We start from the raw sequence: 13,295 nt of genomic DNA, 5'->3' as shown, positions 1-13,295 counted from the left end.
AGGTAATTATAATATAGTGCTTGGTATAACAGAGGTATGCAAAGGATGTATACACAGGATAGCTCTGCTACATGTGTTCATGACCATCTCAAAATCAATTCCATGTAAACCTCTTGTCAGTCACACAAGCATATTCCTTCTTCCTCATAGGTTCCCTATCCTGGTTAACAACCACTGATCCAAGACAGAGACGTCAAAAAAGTCCTTGACTCATTTTCTCTTTCTCCCTGGAACACTAATGGATTTTAGTTCCAAAACATACCCCAATCTTATTCCTTCTTTGCCATCCTTCATGTCACAGACTTGTGAGTACTTCATTCTCTTTCAACTTAGCTAAAACATAAGTCTCCTTTTCTAGACCCTCTCTAGTCATTATCAAAGTCCTGCGGCTAATATCTAAAATTTAGATGTGATCATATATCCCACCCCTTCCTCAAAACCTTTGACTGCTCCTGACTGAAAATAGAATAAAATTCAAACTCTCTGTATCATTACTCTTCAAAATATGGAGACAATCTATCATTCTAGTCTCATCTCCTTCTATCAAACCATACCAGAAATGCACCAAAATTGTCATGCATTTTTATGCTTTCAAGCCTTTGCTCACATTGTTTGCTAATCTAGGAATATGTCTTCATTTCCCCACATAGTCCTTCTCCCTCACCAGCAATCTTATGGTACAATCAAATCTCCAAACTCCCCCTTTCCCTTCTGCAATATTCATTATTTCTCTCTAGGGCTCCTAAGGCTTTTGTTTGCTTTTTAATTCTATCACAAAACTATAGCATTTATCACACAGTAAAATATCATACCTCTTCCCTGCTCCACTGTATTGGTTGATCATTCATTCCAGAAACAATTACTAAGTACAAATCACTATAGTAAATGCTGGGAAAACAACGAGCACAGATAGTTCCTGCGAACTATTTGTGGACTGGGATCTTGGATTTTATTCATATTATCTTTATATCCTTGTTTACTAGCAGCACTAAATAATTTTGGTTGAATAATACTCTTTAAACAGTGTTTAACTGGTAGGAGGACAAATGACAAATCGGCTATACTACATGCATGTGACTTGGGGATATGAATATGGACGGCAACTAGAATAAAGAGACTCAAAAAGAACTACCTTTGAGTGTGCCTCCCTGACTCTTCGTTAAGTTCACAACTATCAAGCTCAAAACTAGTTAGCATCGAGTCAGAAAATATACCTTGGATTCCCTTTGGACCAAAACACTCTCTTACCACTTCCTTCCTAATACCCATCATTTTTGTTGCTCAACCAGTGAGCAAATGAGTACAGCTTTAGGGAATCTTAAGGGAGATACTTAAGTCATCTTGCTAAATATAAAGAGATAATAATTATTAGTTCCTACTGCCAATTATATGGGCCAACATGGTACTAAAAAGCTTTATATGCATTATTTCTAATATTCACACAAACTTTGACAGATAGATATTGACTTCATATGACAAACAAACTGAGGCTTAGACCGGTTCAATAGCTTAAGTTCACAGATAAAACTGTAGGTGCCTCTGTCCTTTTCTGGAATGCTTCTCCTTGGTGTCCTTATCTCCATTCTCCCCCCATTCTAATCCACTTTTTGTTAGATACCAGTTGTATCCATCTAAAACACAGACAAGATTACACTCTATTCAGAAAAAGACAAAACAGGAAGGAAGAGAATCAAGTCTCAAAGATGCTGTAACAGGCCAATTCCTCTCGGTTTGTAACCCTTTAAAATTAAACAGTGTACAAAGAAGTTTTTTTTTTTTTAATAACACTATATTAATCTCAGCTTTTTCTTTTTTCCTTGGCTCAGATGTTTGTTTCCCTGCACTGGTTTTCACATGAATTTCTCACAGCCTAGCCCTGGGAAGGGTGGAACAAATCTAACAAAATTCAATGGAAAATCATCCCTTCTTTATAAAAATAAATTCCTTTCCACCACTACTAATTGCTAAACAATAGATGTGTCTTTGTTGAAGTCTAACACTGAATTTGGAGGCTGTTTCTTTGAATTATTCTAGTGAGCTAAGAGAACCATATTAATTTAAGCCTTCTGAATAATTTCAGCTTCGCTTAAAAAACCAGAAACAAAAGAAAACAAAACAATCGTCTTGGGCCTACAGCACTTAAAAGCAAGAAAAACCAGCTTCTCTAAAAGTCATCATCAGGCAAATTTTAACCTGCAATGCCTGTGACAATTTACTTCAACTATAAAGTGATTCTTTTAGTTCAATTCCAGATAAACTAAAAAGGATAACTTATAGGAATATAAAAATTTGTAAGATAGAAGGATTTACTTTAATTTTTAAAAAAGATTTTAAAGTTTTAATCTTGTTAAATTGTGGTTAAATATACATTACTATTTTAGCCAATTTTAAGTGTACAGTTTTGTGGCATTGAGTACATTCACACTACTGTGCAACTATCACCACTATCGACCTCTAGAACTCATCTTCCCCAACTGAAATTTCGTATCCATTAAACACTAACTCCAATTCCTCCAGGCAACCAACACACTATTAATACTTTCTCTATGAATTTGACTATTCCAGGTACTTCATAAAAGTAGGGGAATCACACAATATTTGTCCTTTTGTGGCTGGCTTATTTCATTTGGTATAATGTCTTCAAAGTTCACCTGTGTTATAGCATGTGTCTGAATTTCCTCTTTAAGGCCGAGTAATATTCTATGGAATATATGTACTAAATTTTGTTTATCCATTCATTGGACAATACAAATTGTTTTTTCTTAAAGATTTATTGGGGGGGGGCATGTAGGGCTCCATCCCAAAACCCTGAGATCATGACTGAGTCGAAATCAAGAGTAAGATGCCCAACCGACTGAGCCACCCAGGTGACCTGGTTAATACAAGTTTTTAAAGCCCGACTGTAACATTATATGATCTTTAGGGTAAAACTCACAAAATTAGTAAAGGGCCCAAAGAAGACAACTAGTATTTCCAGAGTTACTTCTCACTTTGTCATAATAAAGCTTTATTAAAGTTAACAGTCTGGTACAATATTAAAAAAATGAGCTCCTTGGTCCTTCTGGATGTGACTTAACCAATGTCGTAGCTTCAGTTTTCTCATATGTGAAATGAATGAACATTTTCTATTCTTTTGTGATTGGGAGGAATCAGAAGGGGGGGGATGCGAGGTGCTGTCCAATTCTAATCCATGATGTAAGCATTAGTTCCATTTCCGCAAATGAAGAAACAGAGTCTCAAGAGAGAGTAGTAGCTTACCTTCAGTCATATAGTAAGTACAGGACTTAGGATATCTATGTATTTCTGATTCCAAGGTTCACACTCACTCCCCTATATCTTGAAGAGTACAAGAGGTAAGAAGAGGGGAAGAAATGCACATAAAACAGTTCATTTAACTCTGAGCTGATTATTTGAATGCAGTACTGTTGACAGCTAAAAATAAATAAATAAGTAAACCATGTAGGTGATTTCTCCATGTTCTTGTGGATATTTCAGGAAACACTAATTTTTTTCCAGAACTCAAGGTATAATGACTTTATGCCACCTCAACACAGTATCTCCAAAACTAAGTATTTAAATTATTTGGATGCCATTTCTACACTAGAAACCTACCTCTAGGAACAATGAAAGTTAGCTCATTCACAAAGTCAGATTATATGTCTGACCTCCCTAGTACAGATTTGAAAAAAATGTTTTTTCTTTTTCTGGAACAGATTCCTAAAGCATAATGATTTAGTGTTTTGTAAATCTAAAAATATGAATATTTTTTAAAATTTATTTGAGAGAGAGTGACAGAGATAGCGAGAGAGTGCATAAGCAGGGAGGAGAGGGAGAAGCAGGCTCCCACTGAGCAGGAAGCCCAAGCAGGGAGCCTGACATGGGGCTCGATCCCAGGACCCTGGGATCATACCCCAAGCCAAAGGCAGATGCCCAATCGTCTGAGCCACCAAGGCACCCCTAAAAATATGAATATTTTTAAGCAACACAGGATTGTCCAAAGACTCTCCCTCATTTTAGGAAATTAGTCAATATAGTTCCTTCTCATCCATAGTGAAGAAAATGAATCTATTCCACTTAGAATATCAACCTGTCTATACTTCAGTATGAAATGTTTACATTATTCATTTCTCCTTAAAATATGTGAATTTAATGCCAAACAAGCAAATTATCTGATAGATGACCAAAGCCTAAGATGAATACAGAAAATATGGCTTCTCTTTTGTATAACCCTTCCCCCCCTTTTTTTAAAGATTTTATTTGAAAGAGAGAACACAAGTGGTGGGGAAGGGCAGGGCAGAGGGAGAAGCAGGCTCCCCGCTGAGCAGGAAGCCTGACTTGGGACTGGATCCCAGGACCCTGAGATCAGGACCAGAGTTGAAGGCAAATGCCCAACGAACTGAGTCACCCAGGCACCCCCTTTTCTATAACCTCTTTTTTATTTTCAGGGAAAAGTGTGTAGGCAAACCACAAATGTTTGGCAGATCCACACCTGTTTTCTGCACCTTCTGATATAAGGTGGTCAGAATTACACAAGGGTGGTGGGACATGGGACAAGTGTGTTGAATAGGGGACGGGCAAACAATAAACATTTCTTACACATCTTGGAATAGGCACTGTGTGAGAATATTAAAAAAAGCACAAATCCTAAGTTCCACAGATGTTTTTAAACCTCTGAAAAGACTGTTTCTCACAACCAAAAGCAAAAAATTAAGGAGATTTGTTCCTGCTTAGGGAATAATTTTGTAAAGAAATATTAGCTTTTTAGGGGCGCCTGGGTGGTTCAGTCATTTAAGCGTCTGCCTTTGGCTCAGGTCATGATCCCAGGGTCCTGGGATTCAGCCCCACATCGGGCTCCCTGCTCCACGGGAAGCCTGATTCTCCCTCCCCCACTCCCCCTACTTGCTGTTTTTGCGTTCGACATCTCTCTCTGTCAAATAAAATCTTCAAAAAAAAAAAAAAAAGAAAAAAAGAAATATTAGCTTTTGAGGTTAGAGAGATTTCAGATTTTTCTTCAACTCACAGAGAATTCAACAGGTAACTATGATAAGGATATAACCATTTCTCTTCTATAGATGTATCAGAGGTCTATTCATAGAAAATCGTGTGTTACAGAAGAGATTTACATGACATGTTCCTACTCTTACATTGTCAGAATCCGTTTATCAGCATACTTCAAGGGTGTAAAAGAGTTTATTACCTCTACAATAAAAATATTAAAATGATTAACTCATGGCTCTCCCCAGTATTATACAAATGCCCATTTAATCCAGTTTAGCCTTGCATGCTGTCTCTTAATACCCATGATGATATTTAAGATATGCTCCCAAAGAAAGATTCTGCATATCAATTCCTTTTTCTGATACAAGGGGCATCTTCAAAAAAAGGAAAACAAGATTATAATCACAGGTTGTTGGTTTTAATTACCAAAATATATAAATAAGGGAACATATAATAAATTTTATATATCATATATAAAATAATTTAATGTATATTTATAATTTTGTATAATATAAATATTACATATGAAATATAAAATTTTATATATTTATACTTTTATGTAATATATTTTGTATACATATAATATATATAAAAATTTTTATATATGAATTTTACATATATAAAATAAATTTTTTAAATAGTCAAATTGTTAAGCTTTACAGTTAATAACATTTTGTTAAAGTTATCACAGGCACTAGTTTGCTAATGTACCTAAAGAAATAACAGATTTTAGCACGGAGAAAACTGTATTCCCACAAAGATTAATGGATTCCGAGGAGTGGTGATTTATAACATAAAAAGCTGATGCAACCTTAATTGGAGATATGTAACAACCATGCATGAACTCTATGAGAGATGTGGACCTCCCAATCTGGCAGCACAGCCATACAATTAAGAAGATACACCTCCTGCTTTAGAGGCATGGTCATATATACTATTTAATATCAGGTATAAACTTAAAAATAAGAGCTTTAGTTTTACTATTTAGCGATCCACAAAAAAAGGAATTTGGGGGGAAAGTCAGGCCTGATAAAACTCTACTATGCTGGAAAGAACAATCTTCAAAAGAGTCTCTCTGATCTACCTCAGAGATACTGGTTGCTTTGAAAAGAGGGAAACTTCCAGGCTAAATTAGTGTTCGTCGTTACTTGCAGACTGCCATATTTGTTCACTTTTTGTATAGGAAGAGAAACAAGGCTGTTAGCGTCAACAAGAGTGGTTATAAGTTTAAATGTATATCCAGTGTTGTTTTCTAAAGAATCAAGATCTCTCAGAAACACAGAACAGGAGGTGGGGGGCGTGGGGGATGGACCAGGTAACCAATTTATGTAAAAAAGAAACAGCTTTTAAGTTGATACCCACTGACTTTGAGTCCTTGGCCTTGGATTTTCTTTGGGATCTAACTATGGAAAACCAATAGAACCAGGCAGTTGCATACAAAGCACCCAAATGTCAGCCAAACCCTTCTTTATGTATGTTGGTTAAATCAGCACTTCTTCGATATTTGAGTTCTAACTCCATGAAAGATTATTTATGAGTTCACTTATTCCACATGCTTGAGAAATCTAATCATACCTGAGTATACTGAAAACTACAAAGATATTATGGGTAGCCTATGTCAGAACCTCAGCACACCACTGTCTGTAGACACTCAACAGTAGCACTGATTTAAACTAATTATTTTCTGAAGCCTGTACTCAATGATCACTTGTTAAAACAATTACTGTGAAATGATGAGACCTTCAAAGTAGGTTACACATTAGCTGGAAACGTGCTCAATAACAATGACTTCTTAAAAAGAATGTGGGCTGTAAAGTTTAGCTGGAAATGTATGCAAAAAAGGAAAATGACTTCTAAAGAATCTGGGCTGTAAAGTTGAGATATATTTGGAGAAACTCATGTCTCTTCATGTAGATAATGTGCACAATACACTTCAATATGTAATGTAAAAGGTAGGAAACAGGTGTCTTCACTTTTATAGTGTCCCACTAAATTACCATTTAACCCAAATTAAGCATGTGTAAACTGCTAATAAAATACTATGCTAATAAGACCAAAATGCATAGTTGGTAGATTAACTATCCAAACATATACCTTAACACCAATGACATAAGTTAATCACTGTAAACTGAGTTATAAGATTGAAACAATGAAAAGAAGTGCACTACAACATAGCAGTAGTTCAATTTTAATTAGTAATTTGAGTTAATTTGTATTCAAGCTACATGTGAATTTTAAATGTTACTAGTAAATACAAATCAATCATGGATGCAAATATAATGCAATGTGAGGTCTATAAAGAACATAACGCTCTCCCATATTCATTTTCAGTTTCTGTAAGTAAACTCTACTTAAAAACCTTCAATATATATAAAATAGCACCCTATACATGTTGAATTGAGGCCAACAGGTCCTTCGTTTAAAAAAAGTTAAATGTGTACTTCCTTGGCATTTAAGCTTTTTTTCAACTTTTCTAACATCAGTTTAATGTGATAAACACAGTGCAATTCACCCTCCATTGTTTTCTTTTTAAATAAACAAAGCAGCTGGAAACACACTTACTACACTATTCCAGTCACATGTACGTGAACACAGGTGTTTATATGGCTGAAAAAATATCAAATGGTGAAAACCTGCCCCTGACAGTTTTCCCCCCAACTAATAAAAACCACAAAAGCCAAAAGATTTCAAATTCAAGTTGGAACACGATTTTAAACTAACGAAGCACTAGTAGCATGATCACTTAACACGGTCTTCTAGGACATTTGCTTCCAGGATAAAGTAATCCCCGAGAAAGCTTAAATACGGAGATGCCTGTAAAAACAGGTGCAGATGCTAACAGTCATTAGAAACATTAGGGACCAAAGTAGTACTAGGCAATGGACAGCGAACTATTGCAAGTCTGGGATTATCCTCTGGCTCAACACCAACCCTGAAGGTTGCTGAGACTCAAGACACAGCAATGAGGTATTTGGGAGCAGAGACTTAAAAGACATGGGGAGAGCGAGACACTAACTGCAGGTGGGGAAAATGAGACAGAAAGATCACTACAAGCTGGCAGGCCAGCACTAAAAGAAAGCAAGTCTTTCAAATTTGGCGCAGCCCAGGAAGCTAGTTTGAGGCCCAAGCCAGCTGAAGTCACAAATACAGGCCCAGGTGGCAATGGGGAGAAACTGAGGCCAGATTCCCAAATAGGACCTGGCCCCAAACATGAAAGTCAAGAGACAATCCGGCTTTGCCTGGGGGTCAGAGGGACTGCCGCAAGCGCAGGACTCGGTAGACAGACACCCACCCAGACAGGGGGAACCGGTTTGGGCAGGGGCTGAGAGCGCGTTCCCGCCTGCGCATGCGCCCTCTCCCCTCCGCCACAGCTCCCCCTCCCCCCAATCACGGCTCCCCTCAGAACCCGGCTCGTCGAGGGAGGTGAGCGCAGTCTGGCCGGCCCAGCCCCGCGGGATAAAAACACAGCCTGGCCCCGAGCAAGGGCTGTCACAGGATCCCCCGGGCCTTGATGGATAGGAGGGTGGGAGGAGGAGGAGGGGAAACGCGGCCCTACCCGACCCGCCGTCTCCTCCTCCGCCGCCCGCCGTTCGCCGTCCGGGAGGCTCCGCCGCCTGGGCCTCCCCAGCCGCCCTGCCCCCGCCCTCCCCGCCCCCTACTCACGTGAGAGTAGCTTCTTCCGCCCTCCGCCCCGCCTCCCACCCTATTTTTATAGGCCTGCTGCTAAGCCGAGCAGCCCCATTGGCCCAACAACAGGCGGCGAGGGCGTACTTCCTTTCCTCGAAGCTCCACCTGGGCTTTTACCCCGCCACGGGAGTCGGCGCCTGCGCCGAGTCTGCACTCTGGAAGGTGCAGTAGCGCCGTGCTCTGTGTTTAGACTTGGACCGGCACTGGCTCTGGACTGCCTCAGAGACTGGAAGCAGGATGGCAGCGGAATCAGGCTAACCAGCACCTGTTACGCCTAAAAGGAGGTACACATGCAAAGACCACTGGTGCTACAGCAAGAAATCTCACCTTTCACGTTCAAGTACTATTTCAAAAGCAGCCCTTACCAGCGTTACTCAACTCACCTGGCCTTTATCGAAGGCGTGCATTATGATAGGTCTTTTTATGGGTATCTCCTTGGCTTTACCACAAACCTGTTAGAATGTTCGATTTTTCTCATTTTATAAAGGAGTCCAACCTAAGTAACAGTTCAATCCAAAAGTCGAACACTTTTGACTCAAGTCCAAGGACCATTGGCTGCGACACAGCTGCCTTGAGGTACTTGAGACACACAGAACAGATCAGAAATAGCTTGTTTCAGAGTGTTAGACCCAAAGATGGGGCTGGGATTTTATTTTAAAATCATTCAAAAGTGGGGCACCTGGCTGGCTCAGTCCTGGAGTATGCGACTCGATCTCGGGGTTGTGAGCTCAAGCCCCACGTTGCGGTATAGAGGTTACTTAAAAATAAAATCTTAAATCATTCAAAAGTGATATATAGAGCAAAAGCAATGAGATTTAAAGTCCTGAATGAATTTACAACGTGGTTGGTAACAGAAACAATGGCTACTAAAGGTGCTAATAAGTCATGATAATTTATAATTCTACAGCCTATCCCTTACTCTTCACCTTTCTTTATTCAAATAGCCGATGCTCTTTTCCTAGTGAATGAGCCATGTAATGTTTTCCTGTGCATAATGTATCCAAATCAACCAGAGAAAACACAAAAATGTGCTCTGTTGCAGTCCTTTATGTGACTTTTCTACTATTACAATAGACTTGGCTGCACTCCCACAGGAAAATAGCTTTGTTCCTTTTCTCCTTATACAGTTATATAATAATACACACCCATTTTAAAGTAGTAGTATCAAATAATAGATGCAATATTATGAAATCCCCTGATATCCTGATGCACTTTTAATATTTTGGTGACTATACATTCATGTATTCTTTGATTCATATGTATACACCAAATATGTATGTAAATCTTAACATAAATTTTTTAAATAAAATTTTATTACAGATTCAATACAGTATGCCTTGGAGAACAGAAGACAGAGACAAGCTACAATAAAAAATAAAACATCACATTCCCACCACCAATGTTAATACCATGATGTATATCCTTCTTTGTGTGCCAACATATTGTTTTTTAAAATGAGATCACATGGTTTAGCAATCTGCTTTATTCAATTAACAATATCTACTTTACCATTTCAGTATATTTTCCTCACATCTAATTCCTAGATCACATCCAATTTTCCATCAACCTAAAAGTATTTTTACAGTTGGCTTTCCCAAATCAGTAATATTTCAATTAAGTTTTCCTCTCATCTATTATCTACTATAATCAAATATTCTGTTGATTGAAATATATTTTTTTAAAGCTAGTTTTCCTAAATCAGTATCCAATCCAGGACCACACACTACATCTGGTTGTTCTATCCCTTAAGTATTTTTTACTCTAGCACTTAAGAAAAATACTAAGATACTGGCTTACTGAAGAAATCAGGCCACTTGAAGTGCAAACTTTCCCACTCTCTGGATCTGAATGATTGCTTCCCCAAGCGGTTACTGAATTTGTTCCTTTAGACCTGGTATTTCCTGGAAACTGGAAGTTCTATTTCAAGGCTCAATAGATTAATGTGGTAAGTTGGAGCCAGAATGGGAAAATCCATGAATGCTAAAATTAAAAAAAGGAAATTCAATCTATACACCCATGGGTGCCCTCAGAGGTTTTTAAGTACAGTGCCAATATTTTATTTGGATTTTCTAAAAGATCATTCTGGTAGCAGTAGAAAAGGCAAAATGGGGTAAATGGAACAGTTTAGAGGCTGACCAAGATCAGAAAGATTTGAACTAAGGCAGAAGAAAGGGGATGGGGTGGGAGGGAACAGGGTTCAAGAGACATATGAAAAAGAAATATCTTCAAGTTTGCTGATTTTCTTCTGCCTGCTCAAACCTAATTTTGAATCCCTCTAGTGAATTTTTCATTTCTGCTATTGTACTTTTTAACTTCAGAATTTCATTTTGGTTCCTTTCATAATTTCTGTATCTTTAATACTACTTCTATTTTTTTTTCATAGTTTTTCTGACTTCATCCATGTTTTCTTTTAGCTCAGTGAGCAACTTCAAGATGGTTGGTTTAAAGTCTAGTAAGTCAGATGTCTCATCTTTCTCAGGGAAGGTTTCTGTTGATTTATTTCATTCTTTTGAACAGGCCATACTTTCCTATTTGTATGCCTTTTGATTCTTTGCTAAAAAATGGACATTTGAATCTTATAATGTGATAACTGTGGAAATCAAATTCTCCCCCTATCCCAGGTATTGCTGGTTTTTGTGTGTGTTTGTTTTGTTTTGTTTTTTAATTGTTGAAGGATATCTCTATGCCAGGGATCAGGATCAGCCTAAGGTGAAAGCTTAAGGTCTTCTCAGTTCTTTTCCAAGCCTGCATCTTTTCCTGGTTATACACAGTGGCTTTCTAATTTTCCCTATGTAAGTGGTTGCTTCTGAATGTCCTAATCCTTAAATTTCTGGCTCCCAAATAGGGTAAAAGGGAAAACAAACAAACAAAACAGAAGCTGTTCCTTCAAATCCCATAGAAGCCAGCTCAGCCTATGGGGGCTGAAACAATGGCAGTGACTCTGTGCCTGAATCTCAGAACCCAAAAGGCATAATCAGCAATCAAAACACAGAACTCTGGTATTTGGTGAACAAAATTCTTATTTCCCACCACAGCTCCAGCAAGCCACACCAGGAATGTGAACATGGCTGCCTGCCACAGGGCTGAAGGGTAGGAAGCAGGGAGATGCTATCATGCTAAAGGCTGACATTGACTGAAACTAACCTCAATTTACCAACCAAATTTTCTCCTGGAAGATGCAAGAATTCAAATAGACTCCAGAGTTACTTCAGACGGTTTCTGCCAGTACAACTGTTGTCTAGGTAGAGAGATGGATTCCTTGTGCTTCCTACTCCATCTGAGGAACAGAAAGAAAAGAAAAAAAGAAATGTGAACAGTGAATGGAGTCTAAGGGATCTGTGGGACACTATCAAGAGAAACAACATACTACTGTGGGAGTTCCAGAAGAAGAGAGAAAGGGGAGAAAGAATAATCAGAGGTGCCTGGGTGGCTCAGTCGGTTAAGTACCTGACTCTCAATTTCTGCTCAGGTCATGATTTCAGGATCCTGGGATTGAGCCTTGCATAGGGCTCCATGCTCAGCACATAATCTGCTTGAGATTCTCTCTCTCCCTCTTTCCATCCCTTCCTGCACCTCTTTCTCTAAGATAAGTGAATAAATCTCAAAAAAAAAAAAAAAGAAGATTCAAACTGTAGAAAGCCAAAGAAAAGAGAGACTTGAAAGCAGCAAAAGAGAAGTGATTCTTCACATACAAGGGATCCTCAATAAGATTATCAGCCAATTTCTCATCTCAAACCTTGGAGGCCAGAAAGCAGTAGGTTAATATTATCAGTGTGCTGGAAGAAAAAAAAAACTGTTGACAAAGAATTCTGTATCTGGCAAAACTGTCCTTCAAAAGTGAGGGAAAATTAAAATAATCTCTGATTTTAAAAAAGCTAAGGAGTTTACCACTAAACCTGGCAATCAGAAGTGCTATAGGCAATCCTTCAGGTTGAAATGAAAGGATGCTCAACAGTAATTTGAAGCCATATGAAGAAATAAAGATCTCTAGTAAAGATAAATATGTGGGGAATTTAAAAGTAAGTATTATTATAATTCCAGTTTGTAACTCCACTTTTTATTTCCTATATGATTTAAGAGAAAAGTGCATTAGAATATTAATCTATGTTATTGGGCACAGAGTGTATAAAAGATATAATCTGTAACATCAATAACAGAAAGAAAGGGAAGAGCTATACAGGAGAGGTTTTGTATGCTATTAAAGTTGGTATCAATTCAGTTAGATTGCTATAACTCTTTGGTATTAAATTCCCATGACAACCACAAAGAAAATACCTATAGAATATTCACAAAAGGAAATAAGAGGTGAATTAAAACTTTTCACTAAAAAAAAAAAAACACAGAAAAGGACAGTAATAAAAGAAATGAAAGGCACAAAGGCCTACAGAAAAGAAATAGCAAAATGGCAGAAATAATTCCATCCTTAGCAGTAATTACTTTAAATGTAAATGGTGTAAACTCTTCAGTCAAAGACAGAGATGAGCAGAATGGATTTCAAAAAAAAAAAGATCCAACCATCTATAGTCTAGGAAAGACTCACTTTAGATCCAAAGATATAAATAGGTTAAAAGTGAAAGAATTTTTAAAAAGATATTCCAGGGACTCCCTGG

At 37.9% G+C, this 13,295-nt stretch overlaps 1 protein-coding gene across 11 annotated transcripts in view; it reads right to left on the bottom strand.

The window, feature by feature from the left end:
- The window catches only part of RABGAP1 (RAB GTPase activating protein 1), a 178,634-nt gene that overhangs the window by 161,936 nt on the left and 3,403 nt on the right, over positions 1–13,295 (bottom strand). For 10 of the 11 annotated variants that reach the window (XM_088019044.1, XM_088019045.1, XM_088019037.1 and 7 more), the window contains exon 1: positions 8,555–8,636. The gene's annotated coding sequence lies outside the window, so the exon portion shown is untranslated. Of the gene's footprint in view, positions 1–8,554; positions 8,637–11,829; positions 11,963–13,295 lie in introns of those variants that run through there. The other variant, XM_088019038.1, reaches the window with a different exon arrangement.

The sequence above is a fragment of the Eumetopias jubatus genome, unplaced genomic scaffold (assembly GCF_037043125.1).
Source record: "Eumetopias jubatus isolate StellerSeaLion01/CBP00866 unplaced genomic scaffold, mEumJub1_p1.0 scaffold_15, whole genome shotgun sequence".
Classification (NCBI taxonomy): Eukaryota; Metazoa; Chordata; class Mammalia; order Carnivora; family Otariidae; genus Eumetopias; species Eumetopias jubatus.
This window is presented reverse-complemented; position numbering and strand designations above follow the sequence as displayed.